At 53.4% G+C, this 12,752-nt stretch overlaps 4 non-coding genes across 4 annotated transcripts; all 4 read right to left on the bottom strand.

Moving 5' to 3' along the window:
• Positions 1 to 3,120: 3,120 nt before the first annotated feature.
• On the bottom strand, positions 3,121 to 3,194 carry TRNAS-UGA (transfer RNA serine (anticodon UGA)). Its single transcript has one exon. It is a non-coding gene; the product is annotated as a tRNA-Ser (tRNA).
• A 3,547-nt stretch (positions 3,195 to 6,741) lies between these two features.
• On the bottom strand, positions 6,742 to 6,813 carry TRNAE-UUC (transfer RNA glutamic acid (anticodon UUC)). Its single transcript has one exon. It is a non-coding gene; the product is annotated as a tRNA-Glu (tRNA).
• Positions 6,814 to 9,354: 2,541 nt separating this feature from the next.
• On the bottom strand, positions 9,355 to 9,428 carry TRNAM-CAU (transfer RNA methionine (anticodon CAU)). Its single transcript has one exon. It is a non-coding gene; the product is annotated as a tRNA-Met (tRNA).
• A 911-nt stretch (positions 9,429 to 10,339) lies between these two features.
• On the bottom strand, positions 10,340 to 10,412 carry TRNAA-UGC (transfer RNA alanine (anticodon UGC)). Its single transcript has one exon. It is a non-coding gene; the product is annotated as a tRNA-Ala (tRNA).
• Positions 10,413 to 12,752: the final 2,340 nt, after the last annotated feature.

Here is a 12,752-nt window from a genome sequence, read left to right as displayed (position 1 = left end):
CATTGTCCAACTGTTCAGTGACAATGTCCATGTGTCATAACCAGCACAGCGACACACGTGTGTGACTCTCCCTCACTTTCATCTTGATTGGCTCTCTAGACAGCAGAGCACATACACCCCATACAGCGCTGCACCTTTGAACATTCATAGGTGAAAAAACATAGAACGAATTAACCAATCTCGTTTGTAACATTCTTTGAACTTCTGGCTGCGTTAATTCCTGCGATTTTCAACTTTCTAGCCACATATCATTGGTAATCAAGATATAGCCCCTCCCTGCCTGCTCCTGCATCATTTAATATCACTCCTTCCTCAGTCTGCCATCCTGCCTTCCTCTCCATAGAAATCTCTGCTGCAATATCCTCTTTCGTTTATTTTTCTGTAGAAATATTATTTGCCGTCAGTGTCCACTGTTGATTTCAGAGCAGCATTGGGCTCTTCATGTCCTTGGTTTTAAAAACACAACAAATACAGTTTGGTAAAGAAACAGAGAAGGGATCCTTTTACCGAGTCTTCACAGATTAACTTAATTGTATTAACGGCGCTGGCATGTACTGACTCATAACATGGAGTGTGGTGAAGCTTTCTTCCCAGGCGTAAAGCAACTGAAAAGATGATATTTTTGTTTGTCATACATTTAGGGGATGTCTGCACAGCAGTGTTATTTCAGAATAACTGACTTTATTTCGAAATAACACGCGCATTGCAACAGCGAGCCGTTATTTCGAAGTAATGTCGACCTGGGGGGGACTGTGTCTCTCATGGTGGTGGTTTGCTAGGCCAGTGTGGACACCTCGGGCATTAGAGGAGTGGGATCCAATTCACTGCGCAGTCACAGGTCAGGGTAGGCGAGGCCGAGCTGGTTATTGCAAGGGCCACAATGAGATTTACTTGTCCTCAGAAAATATACCCTGCACTCGAAGGGGTGGTCTACCCTGGCCGAGGGACAGTGCTGAAAAATGTCGGGCAGCGTTCCCTCTAAGGTGTGCGCCAGTACAGCCACACACAAAAAATGAGCCACCCACCCCACCTCCACAGTGGTGAGTGACATGTGCTCTGGTGGGTGGGGCCTGCTGTGGTCTCTTGGAGGGGGTGCCGTGGGGGGTGCAGGGCTTTCTCTGGTGACATCCTGCATGTTGTGGCCACATGGCAGGGGGAGGTGGGGAAAGGGCCTGGTCCGGAGGCTGGAGGCCTGTAACGAGGCCACGTGGTGGAGGCTGGTCAGGGCCTATTCCGGCCACGTGGTGAGGAGGGCTTGCTCTGGAGGCTGGGGCTTGCTTTGGGAGCTGGCCACTGCCACGTGGCTGGGGGGAGGCTGCTCCAGTGGGGAGCCAGGGCCTGCCACATAGTGGGGGCCACAGCCTGATCTGAGGGCCTGCTGCAGTCATGTAGCATAAGGATGGGGTAGGCAGGATCTGCTCTGGCAGCCAGGGCCCTGGTCTGGTGGCTGGAGGCCTCCACCAAGGCCAGGGGTGGGGGGGCGGGGAGGCTGCTCCCAGGACTAATTCCAACGCTTTCCCAGGGCTGGAGCTGGGCTGTGGTGCAGCTGCTCCTGGGGCTGCATCCCCCCCCCCCCCCGTACCTCTCTTCTCTCAGAGCCCCCTGGCTCCCAACTCTCTCCCCTCCAACTTTCTGCCCCAGGTGGGAGCTCACAGCCCACCCCCCGAGGGGCAGCCTAGGGCATCCTAGGAGTTTGCTGGGAGGCTTCCCCAGCCTGGCTGAGTTGGCTCTCCTGCTCCCTGGGTGAGAGGAGTCACCGCATGGTCAGCTCAGCTCTAGCAGCGAGTTCAGGGCTGCTGCCTGCTGTGTGGGTCTGGATGCTGGGCTAGGAGGTTATAGTTTGAATTTTGGTGCAGTTGTGTGGCCTGCACCTTGAGCCCGGCACCCCTTCGCGGTGAGGGGAAATTCTGGGACCGAAGCAGCCTGGTTCCTGCCTGAAGAGGGTCCCTGTGAGAAGAGAGCAGCCCCTCTGCAGTGACTGAGTCATCTCTCAACCTGAGGTCATTCATAGTGTGTGTGAGTGCACCAACTCAGCCTGGCTGGGGAAGCCTCCCAGCAAACGCCACAAACTGGGACTCAACAGTGGAGACATAAACCCAGCTGAGGGATCCTGCCTTCCGGTCCCTAGAGGCTAGTTCTCAGGGGGAACCCTGCATGCAGGCCTGGGGCTTTCTAGCTGTCCCCTTCCATTGAACTCTGTAGGAGCTGGGATTCCAACTCAGAGGAGGCTGTCACTCAAAATTCCCCCTTCACAGATTATGGCCTCATCAGAGTGAATGGTGGGTGGCCAGGATCTAAGGCCAAGTGGTCTCCAGGGTCTTGTTGCCCATCTTCTCCCCTTACCTGTCAGCAGCAGCAGCTACTGTCCCTTTCAGCCATTGGGTCAGCTCTGGCAGGGAGGCAGGAAATGGGACAAAGGAGCCAGACAAGCTGAGGGAGGCAGGGCAATTCTGATCTCTGCATCTCCCCATGTGAGGGTTTGTCTACACGTCATTCCTCTTTCCAGAGAGCAATGCAAATTCAGCTGAGTGACATTGCAAATGAAGCGGAGATTTGCATAATCATGTCTGGCCGCTATTTCAAAATACCCTATTTTGAACTACCAGGCGCTGTCTAGACACAGTTCTTTCAAAAGAAAACCCTTCTTTCAAAATCCCCCTTACTCCTTATGAAATGATGTTTAAGGGTTATTTCTGACGAAGGGTTTTCTCCCGCAATAAGTGTATCTCAACAGCGTTTTGTATTTCAAAATAAAGTATTTTGAAATAGCACCGGTCTGTGACTATGCAAATGAAGTGCAGGATATTTAAATCCCAACTTCATTTACAATTTTGAGTGTCTACATTTGCATCCCTTGCAGATTCTCTGGGCACTGACACTCCCAGGGAATCACAAGGGCACTTGGCGCTGGCTCACCTGTCCCAGCAATTGCAGTCAGAGCCCTGCCTTGCCAGTGCCAGTCACAGCAGCCTCTGCACCCGCTCCAGGCTTGTGGTTTCCTTCTTCCCGACACTCCTCCCCAATCAGCCTTTTCCTGAACCAGCAGTTCCATGGGTGGCCAGGGGAGGCCTCTCCTGTCTCCCAGAAGGGGACAGGAAAACATGAGTAAAGGCTACAACAAGGCACCACTGGGATTTGAACCCAGGATCTTCTGCTTTCAAGGCCAATGCTTTAGCCACCTAAGCCATGGTACCCTTCTTGATGACAATCCCCGCTATAGAGCTTTTTCAGGATAACTTTTGTATCTGGGAAAAACTTTGCCCCGTCCATGGAACAGGTCAACTTTTTTAGATCAGTTTCCAAAAAGTGGGCATGTTCTTTTGGAAGCCCTGTATTCCTCATTTTAGTAGGAATAAGGACTCTTCTGAAAGAGGAGGTTTTCCCCACATTTGGGCCTGTGTAGATGGGCCAAATGTCAGAAAAGCCTCTTCTGAAAAAAAAGTGTCTCTAAAACTGTTCTAACTTATGGTCCCAGACAACACATTTGAATTCCAAAGTGCAGCCATTCCCCATTTCCCTCCAGCCTTGGAGGGGTCTCAAGGCCTTTGTAGCTCAATAAATGCAATTAGCAGCTCATACCCACAATCTTTTTGTCACTTGCAGTGCAGCCTAAGGGTCACTTACCAAGCACGCATGACAGTCCACCACTCTACCAGCTGAGCTATCGAAGGGGCCTGAGTGCTGCTGGTTTGTCCATGTTGGCCTGTCTACACGTGTCAGGGCATGTGCTCCCCCAAGCGAGTGGCATCGCAGAAGAACCCAGAGGCACAGGGGAGCTTCCCATGCAGAAGGACCCCTGAGCTAGATCCATTCATGTCTCAGCAAAAGAAAACTAGCTGGGTTCTTCTCATGGGTCTTTTTTTGTTTCAATGTCTCTAGGGGTGCAGAAGGGGCAGACCCAAAAGAACCAAACCGGTCGAGTGCATCTGGGTCCAGCCTCTCACTTGTGCAGCTCCCTCTCCCAGACTGTTCCTACGCCCAAGGCAATAGCTCCACACCCAATGGATGGGTTAGCAGAGGCCAGGGGGCAATAGGCAGAGTCTGGAAGCTGCTAGGACCGGACCTGAGGGCATCAGAGGAAGCAGCGAGAAACACAACCTCAGCCCCCTGCATCTCTAGCCAGCCTGGTAGGTTTCATGGCTCCAGCTCTTGTGAGCCAGCCAGATGAGAGATCGAGCCCCAGTGGGCACCAGACACCCAGCAGAAGGCACAAAAATCTCTTCTCACCAGCGTGAGGAAAAGAAACTTAAAGCCGGGAGGGTTTTGCAACAACCAGCCTAGGAAAATCCCACTGACAGTTGAACTCAGGTTGCAAAGTTCAGAGCCCTGAGCGCTGCCCCTTGCAGCATGGGACAAACAGCTGATGTTTTTGGTGGGCACCTGGGGCTCTCAGTGCTCAGGCTGCCTCTGCTCTCCTGGCTCCCTCCAGCTGCCCCATTCCCACTGCCTGTTTAAGTTTTGTTTTTACTTAAGTACCAGCTCTAGTAGAAGCCGTGTGACACTCTCCCCCCCCCCATCACGGCATGGACAGGTCACAGCCCCCAACCAGACTCTGGAATGGCCCCCTGCATTTCCCTGGCCCCCTGGGGCTGGCAGGAAAGAGGCCCAGGGCCAGGCTAGAGCCAGGGGAAGCAGAAGGCAGGAAGAGCCCCAGTCTACACAGCTCCTTTTTGTGCAAAAGCCTCTTGTGCAAAAACGGACCCCAATTAATTATGCAAATGAACATGGCAATATGCTAATCTGTGCTACATTTGCATGAGGTTTTGCGGAGGAGAGATGCAGTATGGAGATAGCCTAGGTGGTAGAGAGCCATGAAGTGACATAGACTCAGGAAAAATCCCTGGGCTGCAATTCTTAGTTACACACAATAAGAATAATTCACCAGCTCAGACGTGATTTCTAAACCCCCAAACAAGGAAAATAATAAAACCTGATGGACTAGGGCAGTGGTCCCCAGTGCGGAGCCCGCAGGCGCCATGGTGCCAGCTGGGCCATTTATGTGGCCTGCGGAGCAATCTGGGCTGGCCCGGGCATGCGGCAGGTGCCAGCCCCAGGAGCATGGGCGGCCCCTGCCCGGGGTCACAGCACATGCCGGTGCCGGCCCCAGGCACCCGGTGCCTGGAAAGCCCCTTCCTGGGGTCACAGCACATGCTGGTGCCGGTCCTGGCTCCGGGGTCGCGGCACAATCCGGTGCTGGCCCCGGGCGCGTGGCGCATGCTTGGCCCCGCCCCCAGGCACGTGGCCCATGAGCGGCCCCGCCCTTGGAGGCGTGGTGCGTGAGCAGCCCTGCCCCCAGGCACCCGGCATCCCCAAAACGTTGGGGACCACTGGACTAGGGAGACTTTTCTCTATCCACACATTGCAGGAAGTCCAGGTGTCTGCAAGTCAAGACTGTGTGGCCTAATGGATAAGGTGTCTGACTTTGGATCAGAAGATTGAGGGTTCAAGTCACTTCACAGTTGCATTTACCTTCCTTTGTCTGTGTTCATGGATCCTGATATTGCTGCCCTGGAAAGGTCCTATGTGACAATGTGGTTTTTCTATAACCCTATTAGAAGGCCTGTAGTTCTAAATTATGGGGGATATTGCAGGGTGTGGGGGTTACTGGCTTCTGAAAGCAGGACTGGTGGTGCCAGGAGAGAAGTGGCAGCCTGGCCTGAGGTGGGTGGAGCATCAACCCGCAGGGAGGGGGTCTGATCAAGGCACAGAGATCCTGAATAAACATTGAAAAGTCTTTTAAATATCCCTGCTGCTGCCAGTGCCAGTGAGGTTTAAGGCACTGTCCTGTGTCGGAATGGAGAGAGCCTGGTGCATTCACCATCCGGAATGAGAATATGGATACAAAATTCCAAAGATGGCGTTGGCTTTCTGAAAATAAACGAGCCCCTTTTCAGTACACGATGTGGTGGTGCAGGGTTTATTGGATTACTCTGGTTCTGCTGGTGGAAGCAGGGCTGGCTGGGGGAAGGGGGGAGCAGTGGGGCTGGCTGGGAAAGATGGGGGGGAGAACTGATGGAAGGAAACAGGGCTGGTGTGGGCAGCAGGGCTGGAGGGGGTAGATCAGGAGGAGAAGTGGGGGAGAACCGCCAGGCCGATAGAGGGTGGGGGTGATTGGGGATGTCCAGGGGGGAAGCAGGGGGAAGAGAATCGGCCGGCGGGGTGTGGGACTGATCCGGGCGCATGCAGATCCTGGGGCGCTGCCCGTCCCGTGCATGGTCCTGGCGGAGCACGAAGGAGTCTGGCCTCCTAGATTCCATTTTGCCACCCCCTCGAGTAGTGTTGTTTGTCCGTGTGATAGTCTGGTTTGGATCTGTTTCTGTCTGCTGGATAATTGATTTTGCTGGGTGTATATCAGCTAAGGTGGTGGGGTCTGATTGGTTAGGTCATTCTGTTACACAATGTTCTGATTGGTTAGTGAAATTATACTAAAATAATTGGTTAAGGAAGAACTAAGCAGTATTGAGTTTCTCTATATAAACTGGGGTCCAAGAAGGAGACCAGCAAGAAGAAGGAAAAGGGGAGAAGAGAAGAGGAAGAGAGAAGACCTTGAAGCAGAACTCACCTCCAAGGCAGCCTAAGACCAGAACAGCCAGAACTCCTCTGCACTACAGTTTGCTGTGTGAATACTGTGGTAGGTGACATTGGAAAACGAGCCCTGAGTAAACCTCTTGGGTCACAGCTGCTGGAACAATGAGGTAAGATGAATGAGTGGGGAGTTGTCATGTGAAAGTTAAGACTGGTTTCCCTGACTGGGAATCGAACCCAGCACACAGCAGTGAAAGTGCTGAATCCTAACCACTAGACCATCAGGGACACATGAATGCCCATCTTTTCTTACCTACATTAGCCTTTCACAGGCCACTTTCTGTCCACTTCAGGACGAGGGTCCATTTTCCATTGCCCAGAGGGGACAAGAACAGAAACCAAACAGAACATCAGAACAGCCAGACTGGGCCATGCCAGTTGTCCAGCTAGCCCAGGATACTGTATCACGACAGCAGCCAATTTCATTGCCCAGTGGGAATCCTCAGGACAGACAATAGTTCAGTGAACCCTCCTGTCGCCCATTCCTAGCTTCTAGAATACACCAGCTAGGGACACCTGCCCTGTCCATCCTGGTTAAATGCCATTGATTGACCTTTCCTACATTAAATTATCCAGTTCTGTTTTGGACCTTCTTGTAGATTTCACCTTCACAACATCCTCTGGCAAGGAGTTCCACTGGGCGCAAAAATGCTTCTTTGTGGTTTATTTTTATTTTGGTTACTTACCATTTCATTCTCTCACCCAGGATCTTGAGTAGAAGAAAAAAAATCTTATTTGCTTTCTGCACCCCTGTCATCGTTACGTAAACCTCTGTCCCATCGCCCCTTAGTCGTCCCTTTCCCAAGCTGAGAAGAAGAAGTTCCATGAACTCGTGTGAGCTGCTGTTCCAAAAAAGAGGCATTTCCCGTGGAAAAGATGGCCAAGCCCAATCTCCTACACCGAGCCCCAGAAAATACCAATGGATACTGGGCACTTGTAAAGCTCCCTCTCGGGCAGCGCTACGGAATGGATCCGGCTGGCCATCGGGCTGACTAACCCATCAACAGACGAGTCTCAGTGAGACTTCTCAGCCCAAGTGCAGAGACTGGGGGGTCTCCCACTCCCAGCCCAGTGGCAGAGGGGCAGCACCCTGAGGAGATGGGTCCCGAGGCAGCGGAGACCTTTGAAGGGAGCGGAGACATAAGGTAAGAAGGAAGGAGAACAAGTCACCTCTTCTCACGTGAGATGTGGTGGAAAACTACCAGATCCAGTGCAAGCCAAGCTCCAAGGGCTGCTTCCTGCCTGATGGCTCCTTGCAGGGCCTGGCTTGAGAAGCGCCAAGGAGCCGTGTGTGGCCAGGAGAAAGGGTGCAGAAGGAACGTGGATAAAGGAGCAGGGTGGGGAGTCTGGCCAGGATAGAGGGAGCAGGAACAAGGGAGCATGTCAAAGCAAGTTCAGGGTGCTGGGTAGGCAGATAGTGAGGGGAATTGGGCTGCTGGGGTGTGGGAATGAGGCAGGACGTCATGTGCACAGCTTCAGTAGTGGCACTTCCAGGGTGGGCCCTGTACTGAGTGGCTGCAATGACCTGGTCCCAGGTAAGGGACTGCAGAGAAGTCTCAGCCCCAGCCCTGCCTCTTCCCATCTCAGCCTAACCTGTTTCATTGTTTCCCACATGCTCCTGAAAGCCAGCACACAGGCCACCCATCCCTGCACCACAGGGGGCAGGCCCTGGCACTGCCTTGTGGGCACTAAGAGGAACCGCAATAAGAGGAGACCTTGTGTTTCTTCCTGGCTTTGAAAAAGGGACTTTTTGTGTGTGAGGCAAATGTGATAACCACTACACCACAGAAACACATTTAACACCGTCTTCTGCTGCACTTAAACTTGGGCAAATATTCGGTTGCTAACCCTTTGGCCAACAGAGATTGCTGCGGGGCAAAGGAATTCTCTGTTGTCAGTTTTGTGGCCTCAGGAAGGGACCAAACTGAAGGAGGCCGGGCCCCCACCTGGGGACTCCAACCTAACCCCTGAGGCCAAGGGGTTTACAAGCCAGAGAATCAAAGTTTGCTGCATTTTGCCCTCCCCCAACCCTGCAGAACCTCAAAGGCAACTCCACAGTCCCAGCGGCTGGGGGAGAGGTGCATGTTAGAGCCTCTGCCCACTGAGCTGTAGCTTTCTGTGCCCAGGGAGCCAGACACTGCCTGGGTGGGAAGGCAGGAGGGAAATGGGGAATGGCTGAACTGTGTGAGGCAATGGTGTTATCTGGGACCGTACATAGAACGGTTTACAAGTGGGTCTGAGTAGGGGACCATGGCTTGGCAGGCTAAAACTTTGTGTAATCCACAGGGTATCCTGGGTTCAATTTCTGGAGTTGCCTTGTTGCAGCCTTTGCTCACATTTTCCTACACCCTTCTGGGACACGGAAGAGGCCTCTCCAGTCACACATGGAACTGCGGGTTCAGGAAAAGGCTGATTGGAGAGGTGCATTGGGAATAAGGAAACCACAGATGAGAAGCAACTGACTCCCACATACCCTAACTCTCCATGGCTGCAGAGGTTGCACCCTCAGGCTCTCTGAGCACGGACACCCCCAGGGAATCACAAGGGCGTGTGGTGCTGGCTCTCCTGTCCCAGCAATTGCAGTCAGAGCCCTGCCTTGCCAGGGCCAAGCACAGCAGCCTCTGTACCCGCTCCAGCCTTGTGGTTTCCTTCTTCCCAATGTTCCTCCCCAATCAGCTTTTTCCTGAACCAGCAGTTCTATGGGTGGCCAGGGGAGGCCTCTTCTGTGCCCCATAAGGACATAGGAAAATGCAAGCACAGGCTTCAAGAAGGCACCACTGGGACTTGAACCCAGAATCTCCTGTTTATGAGGCAGGTGCTTTAGCCAACTAAGCCATGGTGCCCTCCTCCAAAGACTCTTTACAACAGTTCTTTATGTTTCCTGACAACACTTTTGACTCCCAAAGTGCAGCCATTCCCCACTTCTCTCCTGTCTTCCACCCTGGTGGGGTCTGGCCCCCTGGGCACAGAAAGCTACAGCTCTGTGGGGAGAAGGCTTTAGCCTCCTTGATGCTGTTGCAGGAAGGGCTGCTCAGCAGGGATGGGGCTCAAGTGTTGAGGAAGGGAAGAGTATTTGGATGCAGACTGGTGAGGAGGCTTTCAAGTAGGTTTGATGGGGGCAGGTGCCCAAAGCCCACAGGTAGGTGAACAACACGGACACCTGGGAGATGGGTCAGAAATGGGAGAGAGCAGGGGCTGTAACCGCAGAGATAAAGGAGGGACGCGGCACCACTGAGAAGTAAACTCTAATCTGTGTCTTAGACTCTGGTACAGACACAGGGGAAGGATGGTTACAGACACCTCTCCAGGCAGAAGAGGTGCCTGAGGCTTTTTAAACAATTAACAAAATCATCCAAAGTGCAGCTGGTTTCACACACACTCAGCCTCACCCACAGCTGGGAGGCAGTTTGCACGGAGCTGAAAAGAAACAGAAGAAGGGAAACTGGAGCCTGGCAGAACCAAGTCTTGGGATTCTTCTGTGTCCAGATGTGCTAAGCAGCTGGCAGCCAAGCTCCCAAGTGCTGGTCTGTTCCTGCCCTCCCCAGGCAGGCGAATCCCCTCCGCTGGGTGTTACAGGCTGGACTTTGCCTGCCTGACTTTTAGCCAGGGAACTGCTCCCTGTAAGGTAAATGCAAAACCCCTGCAATGTGGAAACCAGCCCATTGCCTTTTGGAAGAGGGAAGGAGCCCCTGGAAGCACTTAGCCCCTGGCTGGCTCTGTCTGTGAAAAATAGGAAGGAGTAAACATCTATCACTGGAGAATGTGGGTATCGATCCCACTGCCTCTCGCATGCAAAGCAAGCGCTCTACCACTTGAGCTAATTCCCCTGCCTGTGAGTAGTTTTTCCTGCCCCATCCACCTTGTTCCAGAGCCCACAACGTCCCTTCTGCTGAACCCTCATATAAAACTCAGCAAATCTCCAGAGAAGTTGCGGTTCCCTTTACAAGACTCTGCACAGCTCAGTTCCAATCAGCCGGTCTTCCCTAGAGCCCAGAACATTGACCGCGGCAGCGTCGCTCTTACGCCCAGTGTAGACACGGCCTGAGAGTGTCACAAACCAGCCCCAGACACATTCCTGGCTAGGACCAGTCACAGTCTGGGCTCAGTGAGGGTCCGTCCTACCTGAGACATGTGTGACACAAAAGCATCCTATTCCCTGCCCAGTTCCCAGCACTGGCTGCAGACCCAGCGATATTTGGTGCCTTGGCTGCTGTCCCTGCTGGCAGGGAGCTGTCCTGCACCTGCAGTTCATCCGCCTCCAGGAGAGGCACCAGCTCTGTGAGGGGGAGAAGCGCTGTGTGTGTGAGGGGAGGGGGGTTCAAGCCGGGGAATTTCCTGCGTGTGTAGAAACCATCACTGCCAGCCCAGGCTGGGCCAGTGCACTGGCATCCCTCATGTCTGGAGCATCCCGTCTGGGAAAAACTGAAACTGTATCAGGAGATAAGGGGTCAGGGTCCCTCCTGGCAGGAGCTATAGGGCTTAGGGTCCCTCCACCCCTCTCCAACAGGAAATATAGGATCAAGGAACCCTCCACTTCTCCCCACCAGAAACTATGGGGCCAGGGGACCCTTTAGCTCCCAGCTGGAGTTGGAAGGAGTTGGCAGGTGCCATGGGGGAGGGGGGGACTCACACACAAACAGGTGCACACGCCCTCAATATTGGTGCCCAGGACAAAACTCAAAACTCTCTCAGCTCCTGGAACAGTGACTTGCAGTGAGGCCGCTCCCTGACAGCACCATGTCACAGCACAGCTAGGGATGTTATCTACCCAAAGAGTTTCCCAGCTTCTCCATGCCCCCAAATCCCAGCAGGAAAACTGCCCCACGGGCTTCACCCACACCATGCTTAGGGCCTGGGGATTTTCTGTCAGTTTGCCAGACCAAATAACTAGCCCCCCCACTGCTCTGGAGTCTCTGCCTCTCATCCTCAGGCTCCGCTTTGTCTCCAGACAGACCCTGCTCTGCTACAGCCACCTCCATCTGGCTGTCACTCCTGGGCCTTCTAGACCCTTGCTTCTGACTTTGGGTACCTGGGCTTTTAGCACTCAGATTTTCACCTAACACCACTGATCACTAGGAAGGGGTCTGAACAGTTTTTGTAGACAGAGGCAGCCACTGTGGAGGGTCCTTGCTAACTCTCTCACAGCACAAAGTTTCTTGTCAGTTACAGCAAACTGTCACCCAACACTGAACTTGAACCAGCAAACCTTGGTTCAAGAGATCAGTGCTTTACCTATTAGACTACTGGGACACAGAAAAAATACTGCCAGAGACAGAAATTCACCCTTCTAAATGTCTCTTCTTCAACTTTTAGCTCCTGATTAAGCTCCTTTGAAGAAGCCAGATACACAAGAAGGGCCAATCAGCCCCTCTGAAAATCAGCTTTTGATAGGTGTCGGTAGCTGACTCCGAGTCATGAGCCTTGACATCTCGTCTCCCTCCCGAAACCAGGGAAGTGTCTCCCACCGCTGCAGCCTCATCAGGGAGCCACGCTGCCGCTCACACTGCTCCTGGGTAAAGAAGTGGATCTCACGGTGGCTGGGGCTGGGTGGGGAATGGCCGGTTGTTACTGAAGGGGAAGGATAAAACACAACTACATTGCTGAGGGTGCGGGAGGCCAGCCTGGTGACGCAATGGGACAGCCCTGGGGGAGCTCTGCAATGTGACCCTGGCTCCCAAAGCTGCAAGTGCAGAATTCCCCTTGATGAGCGCGAGAGGCTCCGACCGGCCTGGTCTGAATCGGGCTGGACGGCCCCACTGCTGGAGTGTCAGAGCCAGACACTAGAGTTACAGGCACGTCTCTCGCACCCAGAGAGGTCCTGTCACAAGCTCCCTGTCACTCCCATCATGCAACAGGGGCAGGTCCAGCCTCTTCTGTAAAAGCCGCTCTGGAAATCAGATAAAAGTGACTGTGGTGGGATTTGAACCCAAAACCTTTGAATAATTGGGTGGGCTCATTCCAAGCACCACTGCTTAGATAGCTAACATGCTTACCATTGTACCACAGGGCCCCAAAGTTCAGCTAACTCCTCATCCTCTCCCTCTACTTCGCAACAGGGCAATTGCTGGGGTAGAAGAAAGGGAAAAGCTGAACCAGAGGAACACACGCTCCCCCTCCCACACTCAGACCCCCCCATACCCAGCCCCCTGCCCAGAGCCTCAGCTGTG

The sequence above is a fragment of the Pelodiscus sinensis genome, chromosome 19 (genome assembly GCF_052426305.1).
Source record: "Pelodiscus sinensis isolate ZL-2025 chromosome 19, ASM5242630v1, whole genome shotgun sequence".
Lineage (NCBI taxonomy): Eukaryota > Metazoa > Chordata > Testudines > Trionychidae > Pelodiscus > Pelodiscus sinensis.
This window is presented reverse-complemented; position numbering and strand designations above follow the sequence as displayed.